At 46.0% G+C, this 19,962-nt stretch overlaps 1 long non-coding RNA gene across 1 annotated transcript; it reads left to right on the top strand.

Moving 5' to 3' along the window:
• Positions 1-4,686: 4,686 nt before the first annotated feature.
• Positions 4,687-18,733, top strand: LOC112541077 (uncharacterized). The gene is made up of 3 exons (XR_003085114.2): positions 4,687-4,950; positions 17,497-17,648; positions 17,751-18,733. It is a non-coding gene; the product is annotated as an uncharacterized LOC112541077 (long non-coding RNA).
• The last annotated feature ends 1,229 nt before the right edge of the window (positions 18,734-19,962 follow it).

The following is a 19,962-nucleotide window of genomic DNA, read 5'->3' on the forward strand; positions in this document are numbered from 1 at the left end:
GCTGAACCCGGTCAGCTGCAGACGCACCGCGCAACAGGCTGCGCTTGGTCCGTGGCTTGGCCGGCTGGGCAGAGTCGCCTCCTTCGGACAGTTGGCTGTACGCTCCCCCCAAAGGAATTAATTGAGTAACTAGGTACAGGGGTTGTGGGAAGGCAGCCAGCGAAGGTGTGAGTGGCTCGGTAAAGGCCCGTGAATGGGTAAAGCCAAGGGCTGGAGCTCTTATTGACCTTACCGTCTCGCCGATTTCTCGAATCGCCTTGAACGGAAGGGGTCAGCAGATCTTTCCAAATACGTCCCTTGACTTAGTGCGTTGCCTAAACCACAATCAGCTGAGTTCACACACCCACATTTTCCTTCCACCCCCATATCTGGGCTACACAAATCCAGATCTCCACTAGATGGAAGCTAAGAGTTTGCTGCGGGTCTTGGCTGCTCTTCATGGCTGTGAGGAATTTTGCAGCCCAGCTCTGCAACCCCAGTGAAAGGTTTAGAGTCACCTTGTGACTCTATGGCTCTGCACTTTGAGGGAGGCATCCTTTTCATTCATTGCGAGGAGGGTTCGTCAAACCCATGCTCAGGGAGCTGTTCTCACCACCAGCTGATTATGGTTCTCCGGCTGAGGAGGTAGGGCCTGCTGGAAGAAAAAAAATGGAGTTTGGGGCACCCGTTGCAGTTTTTCACCCTCCAGATGTGGCGTTTTACCCAAGGGTTCAGATTCGTTTGTCGTGCAAACAGATGCTATCTTGTGTCCCCCTGCCTGGATGCTCTGCAGTAAGATGGGCATTGACAAATTTGAAAAATAAATAAATAACAACTAACTAAATAAATAAATTTTTAAAAATGCTGTATGTTAGGTTTTTGTTTGCAACATCTGGGTTAAAAAGAGGGAAGAGGACAGGCACGTTGAGTTGAAATAACATACCGCTTTGAGTCACATGCTCAACTCGGGTTCACAAAACGCCATCGCCGTGGTCACGCATCAAGCAATGCCCAAACTAAATGAGGCTTTAATTGGAAAGCCTGATCCACGCCACAGGACGAGACGAAGGCTGGACCCCCCCCCCCCCCGCCAGCAGGCTTAACCAAACCCTAACCCACCCTATGTCTGCGTGTTGTGTGAATTCAGACAGTGAAGCCTTTAAAAGGCGCGGCGTGCACACCTCTTCTCGGAACGTGGTTGAGTTCTGGATGCCCAATCCAGTTATGATTTGTCTTGATCAGTGACGGTTTTTCAAGGGATTCAAACACGGGACGCTTTCCGCTCTACAGCCTGGCATCCCCTTGTATAAAGCGCCCGATATTTCATCCTTCTGTTTTAAGTCATTGGAGGACATGTGATATAACGTTCAACAGCATCATAACCAGAATGAGGTTTTGCCAGTGGAAAAGACATATATTTCAGCGCAGTGTTCCTCAACCTTGGCAAATTTAAGATGTGTGGACTTCAACTCCCAGAATTCCCCAGCCAGCCTTGCTGGCTGGGGAATTCTGGGAGTTGAAGTCCACACATCTTAAATTTGCCAAGGTTGAGGAACACTGGTTCAGTGACTGTTTTTCCTGTGTTATACTAACAACCCAGAAGGATAAGGGCAAAGATGTTCCATCAGTAAATATAATAACAGTACAAAATCTCTTTACCAGAATGGAAGGCCCATCTTTTGTTCCTTATTTTTTATTCCCTGTAAATTAATACACTGGCCAAAAGTTCTTTTCTCTGGGTGATTCTGTACAGTGTATCAATGGCTGACGGGTCGCTGTCGTGTGGGTTCAGCATATGGGTTTAGCCTGTAAGTCTGATAGAAGACACAATTACATTGGATGCCATTAATTTCATTCATTAATAATGTGAGGAAGGTCCCTCTTAACCCCCATAAGAATGTGTGGTGTGACCCCAGTTAGCTGTTCTTTAGCACCTACGTGCACACATTTTTCTTTCAGAACTTTTGCACAAGAGACGGACATCCAATGAGGATTTTCTGGAGACCCAAAGCACTCGCTGTTTGCACGTTTTGTACTCTCGGCACCTTTCCAGAGGAAAAAAAAACATTGTCGCTGCTTAATCAACTCAATTTTCACAACAGGTGAACCCAGCCACAATGGACTACATTACAGTTTAGGTCTGTTATCAAATTACAGTTTTGTTATCAAATTACGGTTTTAAATGAGGGGCATCTGTAGGAGGGAGTCAAAAAAGTCAACGTGATGATCACAATCATGGCTGCCATCTTGACTTTTTTGACTCCATGGACATTCCTGGGTAGAAGGCCGGGAATTATTAAAATGTGACTGGAGAGTAAACATTACCCACTCTGCATTTGTTTCTATTTTATTTTTTACAAATGCTCTTACGGCTCCAAGCAGCAACATAGAAATATGCAATACTACACTCATCAATAAAAAATTAGCAAACATATCACACCATAAAAATGCAATGACAGTCATAACGTTATAAACATAAAACCACAGCACCATACACTATAAGACACCAAGAAAATTGTCATATACTCAGATATCTCTGTCTGTTTCCACTTGGGTCTCCAAATGCATGTTTAAAAACACATTTTAGAAAGATTCCTAAATATTAAAAATGAGGATGCAGATCTTACATCTGGGAGGAGGGTAAGCCACAATTTGAGTGTAAGTGAAATGACATTAAATGTAATGTTCTCTTGGCCTCGTTTTTTTGGAGCCTGTCCCCTGGTGTGACAAAGGCTACGCATTGTCCTTGATCTCAAAAAAGTTGTGGATTCCAGCTTGGCGCCATTCTTTCCATTTTTTCCTTGTTTCCCACTTTTCGTTTTTTAACATTATTATTCATCAAATATTACCAAAATAGCAACTGTTATTATTATACAACAGTGATAATACAATCCGTTTTTTAATACACAAGAGTGATTAAAATGAAGAAGAAAGATTCACATAATATTAAGATAGAATGGATTCCATCCTTTACCATATTACTAAATCTAGTCCATATAGAAACATAGTCCAATCTTCGCATTTTTACAATATAAAGACACTTCAAAAATCAATAAAGAACGCTTCTCTTGAATCCACTCCTACATCTGGGGTGTCACTTTCTTTCCAATTATTTCTGTAGAATAATTCTCTTTGCAAATTTTCTCAACCTTTGACTAAGAGTTCCATTGGTAGAAGGGTGGTAAATGTGATGGATGGATGGATGGATGGATGGATGGATGGATGGATGGATGGATGATAGACAGACAGACAGACAGATATGGAAGGGGAGAGAGAGAAGTAGGTAGACATAAAGAAGCCATAGACAAGTAGAGATGGATGGATGGCTGGTTGGCTGGATGATAGACAGACAGACAGACAGACAGAAAGACAGATATGGAAGGGGAGAGAGAGAAGTAGGTAGACATAGACAAACCATAGACAGTAGAGATGGGTGGGTGGATGGATGGATAGAGATCAACCACAGTCCTCCAGTCTGCCTTAACTTTGGGGAGGGGATCCTTGAAGCCTTGGTCACTGCCACTTGCTGGTTGACCTCGATTCGGTACGGTGCTCAGGGCTGGACTTTGGACGCCACCTCCCAAGTTTTGTTCAGGAGAACAAACTCAACCACCACCACCAGATTCAGACGATCATCTGAAGAGGCAAGAGCATTAATTCTACAGCTCAGCTTCCCAAGTTGGCTGGCATGTGATGAGAGGATGGTGCAAAACGTCTGTACGGCTCCGACGCAAGGGAAGGCGGTGCAGAGTCTGAAGTCACCAAATGGAATCACTGTTGCTCCTTCTCTTATTAATCCCCCCCCCCGCCCGAGGAATTCCTATTCCAAGTTCCAGATGATTTACTGGGTAGTCCTCCGAGGGCGTATGCCGAAAAAGCACACCCACATCGCACCAATTCATTGGTGCATCATCCTACAACTTATTTTCAATACTAAAAAGCAAAGCGTCCTCTCCTTCAAGTTGGCTCAGCTCCTGGTGGGTTCAGGGACACGGTCATGTCATTTTCTTGGCAGCGTTACAGAAGCCGTCCTTCGTTTTCTTCTTCTGAGCTGTTTCCGGACTTCCTAGTCTATCCTACAATGGTGGGGTTTCCTTGTGGTCTCCCATCTCCCATCCAAGTTCAAACCAGGTCTGACCCTGCTTTGTTTTTTCAAGATTAGCCAAGATGGGCTAATCCCTGGGCCATATTTTGCTTCTTCCACATGTTTTGCTACTTAAAGATAGAACCTTCTTCTAATCAACCTTAACTTGGTGACTTCAGGACAGGTCTGTGTTCTGTTCTTGGTCATCACGGTTTGCCAGGGCCTTCCTTCGGGGCGTTGTTCACCTTCCCAGTGCAGCCTAAGGTCCCTTGGTACTTTACAGTAAAGTTCAGAGGGCCTCTGAGCACACACCAAGTTTCCACGGCTACAGGGTCACACCAACAGAGATCTGGACAGCCACTCCCAAGAGTTTGCGGACTAGCTTGTGGCAGGATAGATCCCGAACTGCCTCTGCCCTCTTCTGCCCTCCGAGATGTCCTTGTGGCCAGTGACTCAGTTGGCAAATGTCAGCTTCCTCGCCCATTTCTGTTTGCCTTGGATTCACCCACCACTTGGGTAGGGCTCTGAAAAGCCAGCAGAATACAGTATTCCGAACTCTTGGGTGGGGTGGAGCACGGCAAACAGCAGTGTTTGGACAAGGCCTGTCCCTTTTAACCCCGGATGGATTGCAGCCTGCTGCTGCTGACTGTGCTACGAAGACCAAGACGAAGGAAAAAAAGGAAAGGTTACAGAGCACTGCCTTTGCGTAGTTGCACCTTGTCCTCGAGCTCTGCCCCAAATCCAGCCCTCCTGACGTCCTGGGGGAGGGCGCAGGTTGAGGATGGCCCGTGGGAAGGTTAGGAGGGTTGCGCGTTCAGTGGGAACGGCAAGACCGGAACAGAACAGTTGGGGAACATGGGCCATGAGGTGTGTCCTTGAGCAGTCGGGTGAGTTTGGAGCCGGGGGGCCTAGAGAGGAGTGCTTTCAGGGGTGTGGTCAAAAGAGTCAAGATGGCGCCACAGCAGGGCAACTGGAGCTCCACCTGTTATGACCACACCCTGCAGACACCCCTGAACGGTGCATCAATTTATTGCATTTATTTTATTATACTGCACCGACACTTAGCAGGTGGCAGGAAAGGCAGCGGGAATCTGAGCGAGGTTTGGATGCTGCCTAGCCCAAGTCAGCATGAAAAACAGAGAGGAAGCTCTTAGTCACAGCCCAGCATGTGAGAAAACGATTAGGGTTTCTCACGCAGCTTCTCCAGTGACTAAGACTGGTTTAGCTCCAGTAAAAGGATGCAGCTGTCCAGTCTGATGATTAGCCTGATCAAGATCCTATCCTGTATCTCAATTGCTTCCCCTGTGTGACCTTCTTTTAAAAAACACAAACAGATCGCATCAGGGCCTCTGAGCATGTACAGAGAGCCATCCCCATCCCCTGTCGGTTTGGGTAATAATTAACGGTATTCAGGGCCCGGCTTTTCAACCATAGAGTCTGTTTTTCTTTCTCATTTCAAATGCTTAAATACTTGATGTACAGGTGATGCCTTGATCGTTCATATATTTGCCCTTTTTTCTGTTTCAGTTGTCATTGTTATGAATTATACTGCTTTTTTAAAAAAACATGTTTATCCTTTTTGTACTTTTTTGTAGTTAGTTGGGGGAGTTGTAATCTTGCACATTTTTTAAAAAAAATGTGTAACAAAATAAAAAAAAATTTTTTTTAATTCATGGCCAGACTTTACAACAATAGGTTTTTTTTCCTAATTTGAAATGGTCATATACTGCTAAATATGCAGCCTTGATTATTCATAATTTATTTCCTTTTTTATGCATGTTAGTTTTTGTTACGAATTATGCTCTTTTTTCCTTTGGTTTATGGCTTTTGCGATCTTTTGTAGTTAGTTGGGAGGAATTGTATTCTCGGGTTATTTATTTATTTGGTAATAAAACAAATAGCTTTTAAAAACTGAGGGCCAGACTTTGCTTCTAAGGCAAGTCACTGGATGTTCTGACATTTTCAAGCTGGGCTCACAGAACAGGTTAAACTCTAAATGATCAATAAAAGGTCTTCATGTTCCTATAACATGAAAGGCCCAAACAAATAAACCACATGTATTATGTTCAACATGAAATGGCTAGATTGGGGACAGATCATCCTGGAGAAGATCCATCTTTGATGAAGCAGGACAGAAAGAGTGTTGATACATTTTGACTTTGGGGTTGGAGAAGACTTCTGAGAATACATGGACAGCCAAGAAAATGTTCAAATGGGTCATCAAATGAATCAATCCAGAGTTCTCACTCAAGGCACCAATGACCAGGGTCAAATTGTCCTACTTTGGACACATGATGCGAAGACCCAGCTCTCTGGAGAAGCCTCTAATGCTGGGAAAGGTGGAAGGAAAGAGAAGAAGAGGAGGACCAGCAGGAAGGGAGATGGAGTCAGTTACAGGGGTGACAGATACACTGATAGAAGCCCTGGAAGACCAGGTTAGGGGCAGATCATCATGGAGAAGATTCACTGTATTGCTAAGAGTCGACACTGATTGCTTGATGGCACTCATCAATCGTGCAAATAGCAGTTGGCTTCATTCTGAAGCACAAACTGACCCCTTTGCATTTCAGCCTCCTCTAGCATAACGTTCAAAGCTAGCTCTCATGGTTTTTTAAAATGCAGCTAAATGTGGTTTCACCATTCCTTGAAATCCTTTTGAGCAGGCAGCCCCAAACTGGGTTAAAGAAGGGGAATCAAAACAATGCTGTTCCATGTTCTTGCTCTAAAAGAAGAAGGGCCATTAATGTCCCCATGATTCGCAGATCAAGGTATAAAACCTAAACCAGTGTTTCTCAAACTTGACAACTTTAAGATGCTGGCTGGGGAATTCTAGGAGTTGAAGTCCACACATCTTAAAGTTGCCAAGTTTGAAAAACATTGACCTAAACATTAAAAAGCACCCCGGCCAGATTAAATTTTAAAATCCACCATCCTAATTTCTTACAGTGTTGAGCTGGACCATCCCTCCCCTGTTCTTTGATCTGGGTTACCTGGCATTCAGAGGTAACCAATAGCAAAGTCTATCTCAAGGTGAACCTTTGGGGGATCTTCTGGACCCAGCTGGGTTGTTTTCTTGGCAACAATATAAAAATGGTTTACCACCTTCTGGGATGAATGGATGGATGGATAGATAGATAGATAGATAGATAGATAGATAGATAGATAGATAGATAGATAGATTTAAACTTCTCTGTCTATCTGGTAGCCCTTTAGTCTCCCATCCAAAGACCAACCCAGGTTAGCTAGTCATTGCCCCCTGCTAAACCTCATTGCTCTGGCAGCCAATCACTTCACCCAAAAGAAGTGGATCATCTCTATACATTCTTTAACACTCTGTTAGCTCACGTATCCGCTGAAAAGCCTCTGCTTTTGCTCCAGCCTGGTTGTGACGTAGGAGAGGTGAAGGCTGTGGCTAAATTTATCTCTTTTGCTGTACGGGTTTGTACTCTGGTGCCAGCAAAGATGCAGTTAAAGAAGAGTTAGGACAAGCGAAGAATAGATCCGGTGGGATAACTCACATTACTGAATCACCTGCTCGTCACAAAAGCTGCATGTTCACGGTGTGTTTTGTTGGCATTTGGGGCTTTTAAAAACAGGCAGAAACACACTGGGGTGCCGGGGGTGGGGTGGGGCTTCTCCATAAGCATTCCCTAAGGAAAGGGTGGGCAATCTGAAACCCCATCTCTTTTTTCTGCAACTCCTCCAAACACCCCTGATTAAAATCACCAGCTCAGCTTCATACCATGGGAAGACCAAGTTGTGGTGTGAAATCTAAAATAGCTGTTTTGAAAAAGAAAAACAAAAATCTCCCCCTGCCCCCCACCCCCAGACAAGCAATCCTGGTCTCACCCACGCACGTGACATGGCCCTGCCCACGTCGCATCCTCAGCTGTCTGCCGTGGCCCTTCCAAGAAAAGGAGATTTGTTCCCGCAGAAGCCGGTAATTCGGAGATACAGATCTGTGGGCGTGGGTAGGAAATAGACTTGCCTCTCTGCTTCTGTTCTAAACGAGTAGGCGGCAGCACAAATTTGGCCTTGAGTGATCTCCAAAAATTAAGCAGAGTTAGATCTGGTTGCCCTTGGATGAGACACCACTAAGAAATCCCAGGGGTAAATTCCAGAGGAACGTAAGAGAAACCACATGTGTATCATTAGCAAAAAAACTATACAGAGATTGCCGTGAGTTCATCAGGAGTTGAGTTTGACCCAAGGGCATTAATACCTGTCTCCAATTTGTATTTTTAAAGACTGGAGCCTAGATGCCTTTCTGCTGCACTTTTTTTTCATTGGTCATGGGCGTTTTCGACTCCTAGCGACCACACAGATGCATTTGCTCTACGATAATCTGTCCCCAAACTGGTCCTTCAGCTCTTCAAATTGTGCCTCCATCACTCCTGCTGTTGGTCAACCTTGCTGCTGGTCGTCCTCTTCTTCTCTTTCCTTCCACCTTTCCCAGCATTATGGACTTCTTCACGGAGCTGGGTCTTCATGTTGATTGATTACGTACCATCACAACAGTGTTGACTATTAGCAACCACATAGGTTGATTTTCTGCAGGGTGATCTGTCTCCAGTGTGGTCCTTCAGGTCTTCCAACGGTGCACCCATCACCCCTGTAACTGAGTCCATCCCCCTTGCTGCTGGTCGTCCTTCTTCTTCTCTTTCCTCCACCTTTCCCAGCATTAGATCCTTCTCCAGAGAACTAGGTTTTTGCATCATGTGTCCAAAGTAGGAAAATTTGAGCCTGGTCATTTGTGCCTCAAGTGAGAGCTCTGGGTTGATTTGTTCACTAACCCATGTTAATAAGGATCATTTATTTTGCAGCAACGTACCCTGAACTTAAATAGGGAAAAAGTAGTGTTTTCGTTTTCCTGGTTATAAGTATGTGTGTATTAAAATGGATCTCCGGGCGGTTTCAGTAAAAAGATATTTCACGATAGCAGAAATATTAAAACAATTGAAATCAGCAGTTGAAGCCAATAATCCAAAGCCGCTTTTAAAAGATGGGTTTTCGGGGCCTTTTAAATGAGGTTGAGGCCTGCAACTCAGCTGGGGGCCTTGCAAAAAATGGGAGAGGGGTATAAAGAACCCCAAAGCTGCTGCGAGCCACTTTTTGTGAGATGGGGGACCCTATAAATTTGACAAATAAATAAAAATAAAATAAATAAAGCTTCCCCCATAACTGTAGGCCTTTGGGGAACATCTCCATAGCAGAGCTGGGTGGGGAGAAGGCGATCACATAGAACAGTGTTTCTCAACCTCGGCAACTTTAAGTTGTGTGGACTTCAACTCCTGGCTTGGGAATTCTGGGAGTTGAAGTCCACACAACTTAAAGTTGCCGAGGTTGAGAAACACTGATATAGAAAGAGGCTTTTCTGGAAGTAATCCGGATCTTAAAGTCACCTTTCTGCATTTTACCTGGTAATAAACTAGCAGTCAGGACAATAGTTTAGCTTTAGATCCTTCCCTAAACCCACCTGGCTGCTGAGTGCTGTACTGATCCAAGTTTCCAGAGCAGACCCCAAAACACCATTCAGACAACATACTATATCTGAGTTATCAAAACAATGTTATGTTCACATAGAACCCCATTCCTGGCAGAGTGGTTAAGATGTTCCAGTCAGCCCTTCCTTGGTCACAGAAGCTCATTGGCTGACGTTGGGTCGGTCCCACCCTCTCAGCCCAAGAGCCAATCGGGTGTAGTGGGGAAGGGGCTGGACTAGGAGGGGGGAGACCTGGGTTCTAGTCCCCCTCAGCCATGGAATCTCATTGGCTGACTTTGGGCCAGTCCCGCCCTCTCAGCCCAAGAGCCAATCAGGTGTAGTGGGGAAGATGCAGGAATTGGAAGGGGGGAGACCAGGGTTCTAGTCCCCCTCAGCCACTCAGAAGCTCCCTGGATGACTTTGGGCCAGTCCCCATCTTTCTGCCCAGTCTACCTCACAGGGTTGTTTTTATGGAGAAAATGGGAGGAAGGAGCATGTTCACTGAGCTCCTGAACAAAAGGCAGGACAGAACCCTAAACAGTCCACAAACTGATCATGCCACCAGCTTCGTCTTAGTGTGTGCTGTCAGCTCTTCTGCCAAACAGGAGCTTGTCTTGCTGGTGCTTTCACACGGGTGATCTGTAACATGTCTGTGCAACAAAGAAGCGCCCTGTTCCTTCCCTGCCCAGCCCTGCCCTGTTTTTACCTCTGCAGCAGATGTCAGACTACAACTCCCATCTCTCAAGCAATGGTGGCTGGCTGATGGGAGTTGGAATCCAGCAGCATCTAGAAGGCTGCCTGTTCTCCAACTATGTTCTAAAAACTTACAGCGAGAGAAGGCAACGCCGGCCCCGGCCCCTAACCCAAAGGCGCACAGGGGAAGATCAGAATCTTGCATTTCTGCAAGACGATCATCTGGGAGTTCTGAGTTCCAGTGGTTGCGCAACAGGAAAACGTTGCCGTATCCTCCTCCGAGGAGGAAAATGGGGGGCAGGGGGCGGGAGAGACTTGCATGCAAAACCATCAGCGTGCAAGCCCCGGTTCAGCTTTTTGAGACGAAACGTATCTCAGCTTTTACCCTTTTATGGCAGCTGGCTGTGGTTGGGGACCATCCCATTCTTGCCAAAAATCAACAAACCCAATTTGGCTTTATAAGCCAGCTTTCACTTTCCCCAAGTGGCTCTCTCTGGATGTCTGGCGGGACGGGGGGGCTAGCCGGAGCTGCCGTCCTCACACCCCCGGACAAGAGAAAGTTGGCAAAGATTTCTCTATGCAAAGCATTCCTACCTGCTTAGTTTATCGCAAAGGGACCATCCCCGGGCAAACAATCGCTCAGTCATCGTTCTGCCATGTGGGGCCCGCTAATACCCCACCCTGAGCCCTGACCTGGTGCCTCCCACGGTCCTCTTCATGCTTTGCGCTCCCACTAGAGGCCTTTCCAGATTGCTTCAAAGTCTCCCACTCGCTGGTTTGCGAAAGCCAACTGCAGCGCACCCTGATCTGCAGCACACCTCCAGCAATTCCTGGGCTGGGCTGAGTTTCACCTACACATGCCAGCTCAGCGCGACCACGCTGGCCTCGGGATCACAGAGGCCCCAGGCGAAGGGTAGCTCGGGAACCAGGCCGCGTTACCAGGCAGCGGGGACTCTGTGCCAAAAATCCTTTCTCCCACAAAGTTACTCAAGATTCTCTCCTGGAATTTTCTAGCTTCTTAGATGTTCTCTGATCACCAGCAGATCCATTTTGCTTCTGGAGCCAGCAGAGTTTATGGCTCCTTGGACCTTCCGTCCAAGTACATCCAAGCCATTTGCTTCTGCTAATCCATTGGCCTGCGCCATCCAAAGGTCTCCTGTTCTCTGAAATAACGTCTTTCTCCCTCACTGCCCTTTAGATCCCTGGAAAACTTGCAATCACCTCTTAGGGCTGGAGAACGTCACTACTGCCCTAGATCTTCTCTCTGCTCCTTAGGAGTCAGGACCCAATCGGTGAGCTTTGTAAAAGTAGAATGAGTTGAGTCCAAGGCTGCTATAGCATCAACTAAGAGACGAGGGACTTATCCTAAAGTTAGTGGTTGTGAGTGTGGGGAACACCAAGCTCTTCTGAATGAGACCCCCAGAGGCCAGCTCAGCTTATGACCTGCTCCCACAGGCAGGTTGAAGGTATCACAAAAAGACTGGAGCACTTGCCGTAATACCTGGGGATTGTCTTTTCAGGGGTTTGGTCTCCCCAGGTGGAGGTGGTGGAGTTTAGGAGGAAACAAATATGATATGCAGAGGCTTATGTGATTTCAGTCCATTGAGAAAATGATTTCCGAGTGCTTGTTGTGATGTTGCTCAGGACTGGCTCGGAACGTTCTGACTGGATCCTTCCCTTGCTGTCCTTGGGCCCCAAAGTCTCCCTTGCTGTCGATTGTGCCTCAAAGTCTCCTTGCTAGCTGTTGTATTTCCATCTCTCCTTTCTATCTCACACTTCCTTGCTATCTGATGTGCCTCAAAGTCTCCTTGCTAGCTGTTGTACTTCCATCTCTCCTTTCTACCTCAAACTTCCTTGCTACCTGATGTGCCTTAAAGTCTCCTTGCTGCCTGTTGTATTCCAGCTCTCCCTTGCTGCCCTTTTTATTTTTGGTTCTCCCTTGCTACCTTTGTGTCTCAAAGTCTCCTTCCTGCTCCACTACCTCAAGCTCTCCCTTGCTACCTGATGTGCCTTAAAGTCTTCTTGCTGCCTGCTGTGCCTGAAAATCTCTCTTGCTCCCTGTTCTACTTCCATCTCTTCCTTGCTGACTTTGTCCCTCACAGTCTCCTTGCTCCCCACGGTGCTTCAGGGTTTCCCCTGCCATCCTTGTGCCCCAACTCCCCCTCAGTAGTAAAGATGTGTATTGTTGCAATTTGTAAAATTCCTTATATCTTTTTGGCACCATATAGTCTTACTGATATATACATATATAACCTGGGTCCATGCAATCTGCTTAACTCAGTTACTGAATGAAACCATTTTTGGATTCCTTCAATATGCTAAATTGCAAACTAATCAGATACCTGGGTTCCCATAATATGTTAAGATACAAAAGACCCTATTCAAGCCGGGATGTGGTATGCATGTAGTCACAAGAGTTCCTCCCCCCCCCGCTACCCCTTGACCAAGTGTTACACAAATTCAGCCAAAGGGATGAGAGATACCAACAAAGGTGAGAAAAATATCATATTTACCCCATAGAAAGACAACTCACCTTTTAAGACCCCTGCCTCCTTATCTTATTCTTGGCAAAACGAGGATGACCCTCCCAGATGAATTTTTGGGAGAGGGGGAGAAATTTCTTTCTCTTCCATTCAGAGAAATATTGCCAGTGCTGGAGTTTGGAAGGTTGAGGGTGCAAGATTCAAAAATGGGAGAGGGGAGAGATGATGGGAGAGATCTTGTTGGAGAACAGACCCTTCCTTACACTGTGGCGTCCTTGGGGTTCTTTGAGCTTGGTTCTTTTCTTGCAAACGTTTCATTACCCAGCTAGGTAACATCTTCCGTGCTAAAATAGGCTGGGATTTGCTCTCTATTTACAGTATGTGCTGTGGCCTGCCTTGCTGGTGAGGGTGGGGGGTTTGTTTTGCTCCTCTGGTAGTTCTTTGATTAGGGAAGTCATGGTGATGAAGAGGGAAACCCTTTCATTTTTCTGGATTAAGGACTTCCGAAAAGAGGCAAGAGAAGGTGGAAAGGGCTGCTTGCTAATATTCTGTGCTTAGAAAAGCCTAGCCTCCCGTTCTTTCTAGACCTCCTTCTCTCCCCTTTGCACATCACAAGACTTCTTGGTTGGCAAGAATTGTGCCTGGAGAACAGATGGGTGCTCCCCACCCTTGGGTGCAAAGTCACACTTGGCTGATGTGGCCAGCCGGCCCCATCTTGCCCCAGATGCCTCCCCCGCGTCCCAAATGGATTGCTCCCTGATGAGAGCTGAGTCCACTCTGCACGTGCCCAAAGCTACTCTTGCTACGTTTTCCTCTTAGGTGAGATGACAGCAAATAATTGATCTATTTGCAGAACGTGGCTACCCTCTCATGTCGCAAACAGCCCAGATGGTTTGCATGAGCAAGCAGTGAAATGCCTTTGAAAGCGTGTTTAGGACGCGTACATCTTACATACTGCAGTTTGTAAAAAAGTCACTTTGACATACCTTTGCCACATTTCTGAGATGCTACAAAAGCAACTCTGAGCGTGTGCAGGGGGCCTTTCTATTATGATGAGGAGTTTGGGATTAGAAAGCTATTTGTTTCGTGGGTGTCTCTTAGTAATAAAAAATGTTGGCTGAGTTCACAAACATGCTAAACGAGGTAAAAATCTTGTGCCCCCCCATCATCTAAGCACCTGGGAAAACAGGATTTATGCTTTGTTATCCTGATGAGTGGGGTTTAGTAGAAGTTTTATTTATTATGTGCCTAAGTGTGGCACAGACATAGCTTCAAACAACGATTGATACAACAACATATTACAATCAGGGCATCCATGGGAAGCATTAAAAAGTCAAGATCGCAGTTGTCATCTTGACTTTTTTGACCCCTCTCTTCACCAATGTCCCTGCAATCAATTATCACACACACACACAAAATTTATTATGTGTTAATATATAATGTATATAACATTACTATATAAACTAAGCAGCCTCTAAATTGAAAGGTCTAGGGCAGTGTTTCTCAATCTCGGCCACTGTAAGATGGGTGGACTTCATGGCTGGCTGGGGAATTCTGGGAGTTGAAGTCCACCCATCTTACAGTGGCCAAGGTTGAGAAACACTGGTCTAGGGCATATAATAATATTAACCATTATACATTCCAAGTAATAGGCATGCATTAATCAATTTATTTATTTTAAAGCACTTTCCCCAAGGGGGTTGTGGGGAGAACACATGAAAAGGCATAGCTTTCCTGTTTTAAAGTTTAAGTGACCCAATTCCAGGCGTAATCCGGCAGGGAGTCTGTTCCAAAGAACTGTTGCCAGGTGAAAAAAGTTCTTAACCATGAAGTAAGCTATTCTAGTGAGACCTAACTATACATCCTCCATCCTATCCTCTCTTCCAAGCCTAACCACTAGACTCGATTTCCCATTCAGCATCCAAGAATGTTTGAGGTCAGCCTCTGAGCGGATCCTACATTTCGTCCACCAGAGCTTGAACGCTGTTGTTTGGTGCCCTTGGGCATGCAAAATTCATGGGCAACCATTGTGGCTTTGGCCATGAGGGGAGTGCTTTCCACTCCCTGCAGGGTAACATCCCTGTTCCCTAAATTGGGCTTGGAGTTTTGGACGGGACACGAACAAGGAAGAATCAGAGCTTGGCACGGGGTTTGCTTGCCCGGTTGACCCCGGGTCTGGCTCCGTGTGCTTGAGATCCCCAAGAACCGCCAGTCTGAATCAACTCTGCCCGACTAAAGGGATTGTGGGCTTGACTTTCTGGAAGGCAGCCTCCTCCTGTCACAACTTAAAAAGCGAAAGATTAAAACACCACGTTGCATTCCCATCTCATTCCACCCAGCATGCCACAAAACCTCACAGCTAGCAACACTGTGTGCCAGGGTTTCTAGACCGGTGGCAGATGGTTTTGTCTGCCTAGCTCTGCCTGTTTGGCCTGAAATGATCAGAAATGGCAGATGCTCCTGGCTGCATCATTCCCCCCTCCCTTTCCTGGCACGGCTTCTTTGCTCTGAACCAGTGTGCGCGCCCAACACCCAAAGATCGCACTGTTTTGAGCCTCTAGCTTGCTGCTGTAGCTTACAGCCCTAGCACCACGCCCTACTCAGAGGAAGACTCGAATCTGTGCGCTGGATGAATGGCAGCGATCCAAAAGATGTCAATCAGCAATTACACAGTGCCACAGAGGCTAAGGCCAGGGCAAGATAAATCTTTGCAAAACCTGCGTTGCTAGCTCAAGGCATTCATTTTGACCAAAGTCTAGAATTTGGGGCATGGCAATCAAAGAAGATCTGTTCCCAATTTGTATCTCTTAAACAAAACCAACCAGGGCAAGAAAAGCACATGTTTTCTTTGAGATTGAAGAGGCGAGCTTCTTTGTTAAGGGTAAACTTTGCAAGATAGGAGTTGCAAGAACTCCCTGAGAAATAAGCTCTTCTGTAGGTTATTCGAGCTAAGCCAAGGAGAAACCTTGGACTGTATTAGCCGAGCCATCCAATTCCGACATTGATCTTTGATCCGGCACATTCAGATAAACGCGGGATTACCTGAGTCCCCAGAGTTTGCAGGAATTTCTCAGAATAAGCAGATTACAGATTTACTACAAGGGGATCTTTCTGAATGAAACTGGAACACCTTTGTACGTTGACTTTTTCAAGGTCCTGATTAACTTTGTCACATTTTGGGGGGCTGGGACTGGGGTGGGTTTGGCCTGCAAGGAGATGTTTGTTCAGGCTGAAAGACCGCAATAGCAATGGCTGCTAGTCGGAACACAGAACATGGGTTAACTCAACCAGCAAGTTAACTAGGTTGTGCAAACATAGCTACCATTTAATGGTTTCGGGTTACAATTTTATATTCGTTCAACCAGGAATAAGCCCTGATTCTGGGCTTTATTCTATACCAGTGTTTCTCAACCTTGGCAACTTTAAGATGCGTGGACTTCAACTCCCAGAATTCCCCAGCTAGCCATGCTGGCTGGGGAATTCTGGGAGTTGAAGTCCACACATCTTAAAGTTGCCAAGGTTGAGAAATATTGTTCTATATTGTTGCTATTCTTCTTAAAAGAAATAAATAAAGTGGGCTTTGAGCTGGGTTGTTATTCCAAGCTACAGCTTGCTGCCTTTGTCAAAGATCAGTTGCAAAGGGGGTGGGGTGGGGTGTGAAAATGAACCATCTAATGCTGCAGACAAAGACAATGTTCAAATGAGATGCATAACTTGGTGTATTCCACTGAACCACAAATTAGTCCGGATTCACAGGCACATTAATTTGATGTTGATGATGAGCAAGGTTAACGCTAACCAAGCTTACGATGCTGCGCCAAGGCTTGTAAACCAGGTTCATAAATTAGCTAGTCAAGTGTGTTATGTGTACGTACCTAATGCCAGTCCTTGGTGTATTTTCTCTCACCTTTTGCACATGACCTGTGCAACGTGGATAGGTGGGTGGGTGGGAGGGAAGGCACCTGTTGAAATGCATAATCTAATTTTATTTGCTTCGCCGGCAGGGCTTGGAGGCACCACAAATGTCATGGGCAGGGAGTCCTAAGCGTTCCCATCTTCTTCTGCTGAACTTGGCAGGGGTGGTGTTGGAACAGGGGTGGATCCACAGGCACGAGCACACTCAGATGCTCCCAACTGCTGAATGTTCCTGATGGGAAAGGAAAGAGCCTTCAGGATGAGTCGCTGCTGAAGTTCTGTCTCTGGCCGCCTTGCTCTGAGTCAGGACTGGTGGGTGTTGCTCCACCCCCATAGGTGTGGCCTGCTGGTGACGAGATGTGGCTGTCACGCAAAACACAGGGATACACTCACAGCCTAGGCATTCCCACGCCGAGGCAAGGCTTGCCACTGTCCCACTTGGAGCCCAGCCAGAAATGCAACACTGCCCGTGCCATCCACCCAGCCCAGAGGAGGTGGGAAATTGCACCCATGTGCACCACTGCACAGAGCATGCCTGCAGCCAGATTTCTGAGTGTGTGTGTGTGTAGTGTGTGTATTTTCTTAATTTTCTCTGAAGGCGGGATTGGAAAAACACACACATTTCGTGGGCAAGATAGAAAACTAGAATTCTGTGATGGGAGATGCCAGCCCCGGATCCAAGTTTTCTCAGATATCGTTTTTGATTGTAACTTCTTTGAAGCAAGGCTCCGTCATTTGGCACTCTGTAAAGACCCATGCACATCGAGGGCGTCATAAGAATGTTAAGCAGTATGCCAAACTAGAAGTAAATATCCACTTTTGAATACATTGTTTTAATGCCCAGGAAACTTTGTGTACAGGTTGAGTTCAGTTCCTGGTGACTTCAGGGTGCTGCGTTTTTCTGGAATTGTCTGCAACTTCCCAAGCTGGTCTAAACACCAGGATCTTCTTATTCAACTGCTGTAATCAGGTCTGAACTTGCTCAGCTTCTGATTCCAGACGATATATCCAGGTATTAGTTTAGAGATAGGATCCTTGGTACACTGGGTGGTTGTAACTGGGTTGTGTGAATATGCATTGCGTTTCTGTTTTATTATACCTTTATTGTTACCAGCCAAGAAAAGAAACTGACGGATCATTGAACAAATCAACCCAGAGTTCTCACTCGAGGCACAAATGACCAGGTCAAAATTATCCTACTTCAGACACATTATGCAAAGACCCAGCTCTCTGGAGAAGCTCTGATGCTGGGAAAGGTGGAAGGAAAGAGAAGAAGAGGATGACCAGCAGCAAGAGTGTTAGACTGTATTACAACAGTGGTGGGTACACCACTGGAAGCCTGAAGGACCAGGCAGGAGACAGATCCTCCTGCAGAAGATCAATCTATGTGGTTGCTAATAGTCAACACGGACGCAATGGCACATAATCAATCAACATGAAGACCGAGTTCCCTGAAGAAGTCCATAATGCTGGGAAAGGTGGAAGGAAAGAGACGAAGAGGACGACCAGCAGCAAGAGGAATGGACTCAGTTACAGGGGCGATGGGGGCACCCTTGGAAGGCCTGAAGGACCTGGTTGGGGGACAGATCCTCCTGGAGAAAATCCATCATGTGTTCTCAAGGAGTCGAAAATGACTTGATGGCAAATCAGTCAGTCAATCAATCAATCAATCAATCAATCAATCAATCCATCAATCCCTTTACATGTTTAGATAGCTGTTGCTTTCTGCTTGGTAGAAAAGCAGGATAAACATTTAACGGGCTATATTTATTTTATTATATTTGCTCACTTCAACAGGTTCCCTTCTGAGGATGGCTTATTAGAAATTGAACACTGGGGTCTTTCAACATTTGGGTGGTTAGAATACAGCGGAGGACTGATGTAGGGTAGATGAGAGACAGGGTGATTTGTTAATACAGAGATCTCCCCCTATTTTCCTCTCTTCCTGTATTTAAACATAGGAATGTATAAAAGAACAGGAGATGGTGAAAAAGATGTCTGGGGAAGGAGCTAATCTGTACGTGAGGCATTGGCAACTAGCATCCCCCATGACAAAGCTGCCTGCAAGTGAATTATTAAGTGGATGTTACCCAATAAAGTGCAATGTCCTCCTCCTCCTCCTCCTCCTCCTCCTCCTCCTCCTCCTGCTACAGAATGGGTGTTGCATCTGGCTGGGAATGATGGGAGGGGTATTCCATCAATCTGGAGAGAAACAGGTTGAGGGTTGCTGGAAACATTTGCACTTTCCCTCTGGCACGATGGGTACTCCCAGTTCTGCTTAATTTCCTCCCACTAATAGGATTCCTGGCTGCCACCCCGTCTCTGCCTTCTCTGCCAACCTCTCTCTCTTCCCGTCTTCTCTGCTTTCCGTTCCATGTGCCTTTGGATGACTGGCGATACCACAACCTCTTCTTCAAAGTCATGGTTATCATTAGGGCCACATTACAGAATTAGACAGGCAGCTATGGAAGGAGGAAAGAGATGCCTCAGAGACCTGTCAGCACACTGTCCGAGCCCAGAACAGGGCCAGTGCGGGATTCCTCTAACTACTAGGCCACCCTTCCTGAGTGCCCGAAGACTGGCCAGGAGGGCAGGTGACGATTATGTGGATCACATACCAACAGGAAGAGCTGCCAATGGTTGTAGGATGGGTGGCTTGGGAAATGATTCAGTTAGATTACTTGTAAAGTGGAATCTGAAAACAGGGCTACTCAGAAGCAAGTTTCACTGGGGGCCAGCCAGGCTTTCTCCCAGCTGTATGGGCACAAAAGAGTACGCGGTTCGGCAATGCCTTCTGTTTTTAGTAGAAGAGGAAGGAGATCTGCCAGATTACAGTAAGGGAAGTCTGGGAACCCATGACTAAGATATCACATTTTAGGAGTATGCAACCCCAGATTGATTTTTGTTCCCCAACACAATTTATTCGTTTGAAATGATGGCTGATGGCGGGAAGGACGATCACAATCACATGTTAGCAGGAATAACAACAAACGCCCTCAATTTCTTTGAGCAAAAACTTTCTAGGGCATCACACGTACCCAGTTTGGGTTGCTTTGGGAAGGAAATCGTGGCAGCTCATGGCGCATTTTTATTTATTAATTAAATTTATATGCCACCATCTCCCCCAGAGGGTGACTCTGGGTGGCTCACAGTTAAAATCCAAAACAGTTAAAAAAAAATAGGAATATAAAAATCCATATTAAAATTAGCTAAAAATAATCCTATATAAAAGGAACGATTTAACTTGTTTTTGGCAGTATTAGCATTCATTTCCAAATAGTTAATACAAATCTAGATGCTTTAACACCCTAAGAAGGAGAGAGAGA

This window comes from Python bivittatus, unplaced genomic scaffold (genome assembly GCF_059951505.1).
Source record: "Python bivittatus isolate LINGU-HERP-01145 unplaced genomic scaffold, Pbiv_v1 ctg000580_np1212, whole genome shotgun sequence".
Taxonomy (NCBI): domain Eukaryota; kingdom Metazoa; phylum Chordata; class Lepidosauria; order Squamata; family Pythonidae; genus Python; species Python bivittatus.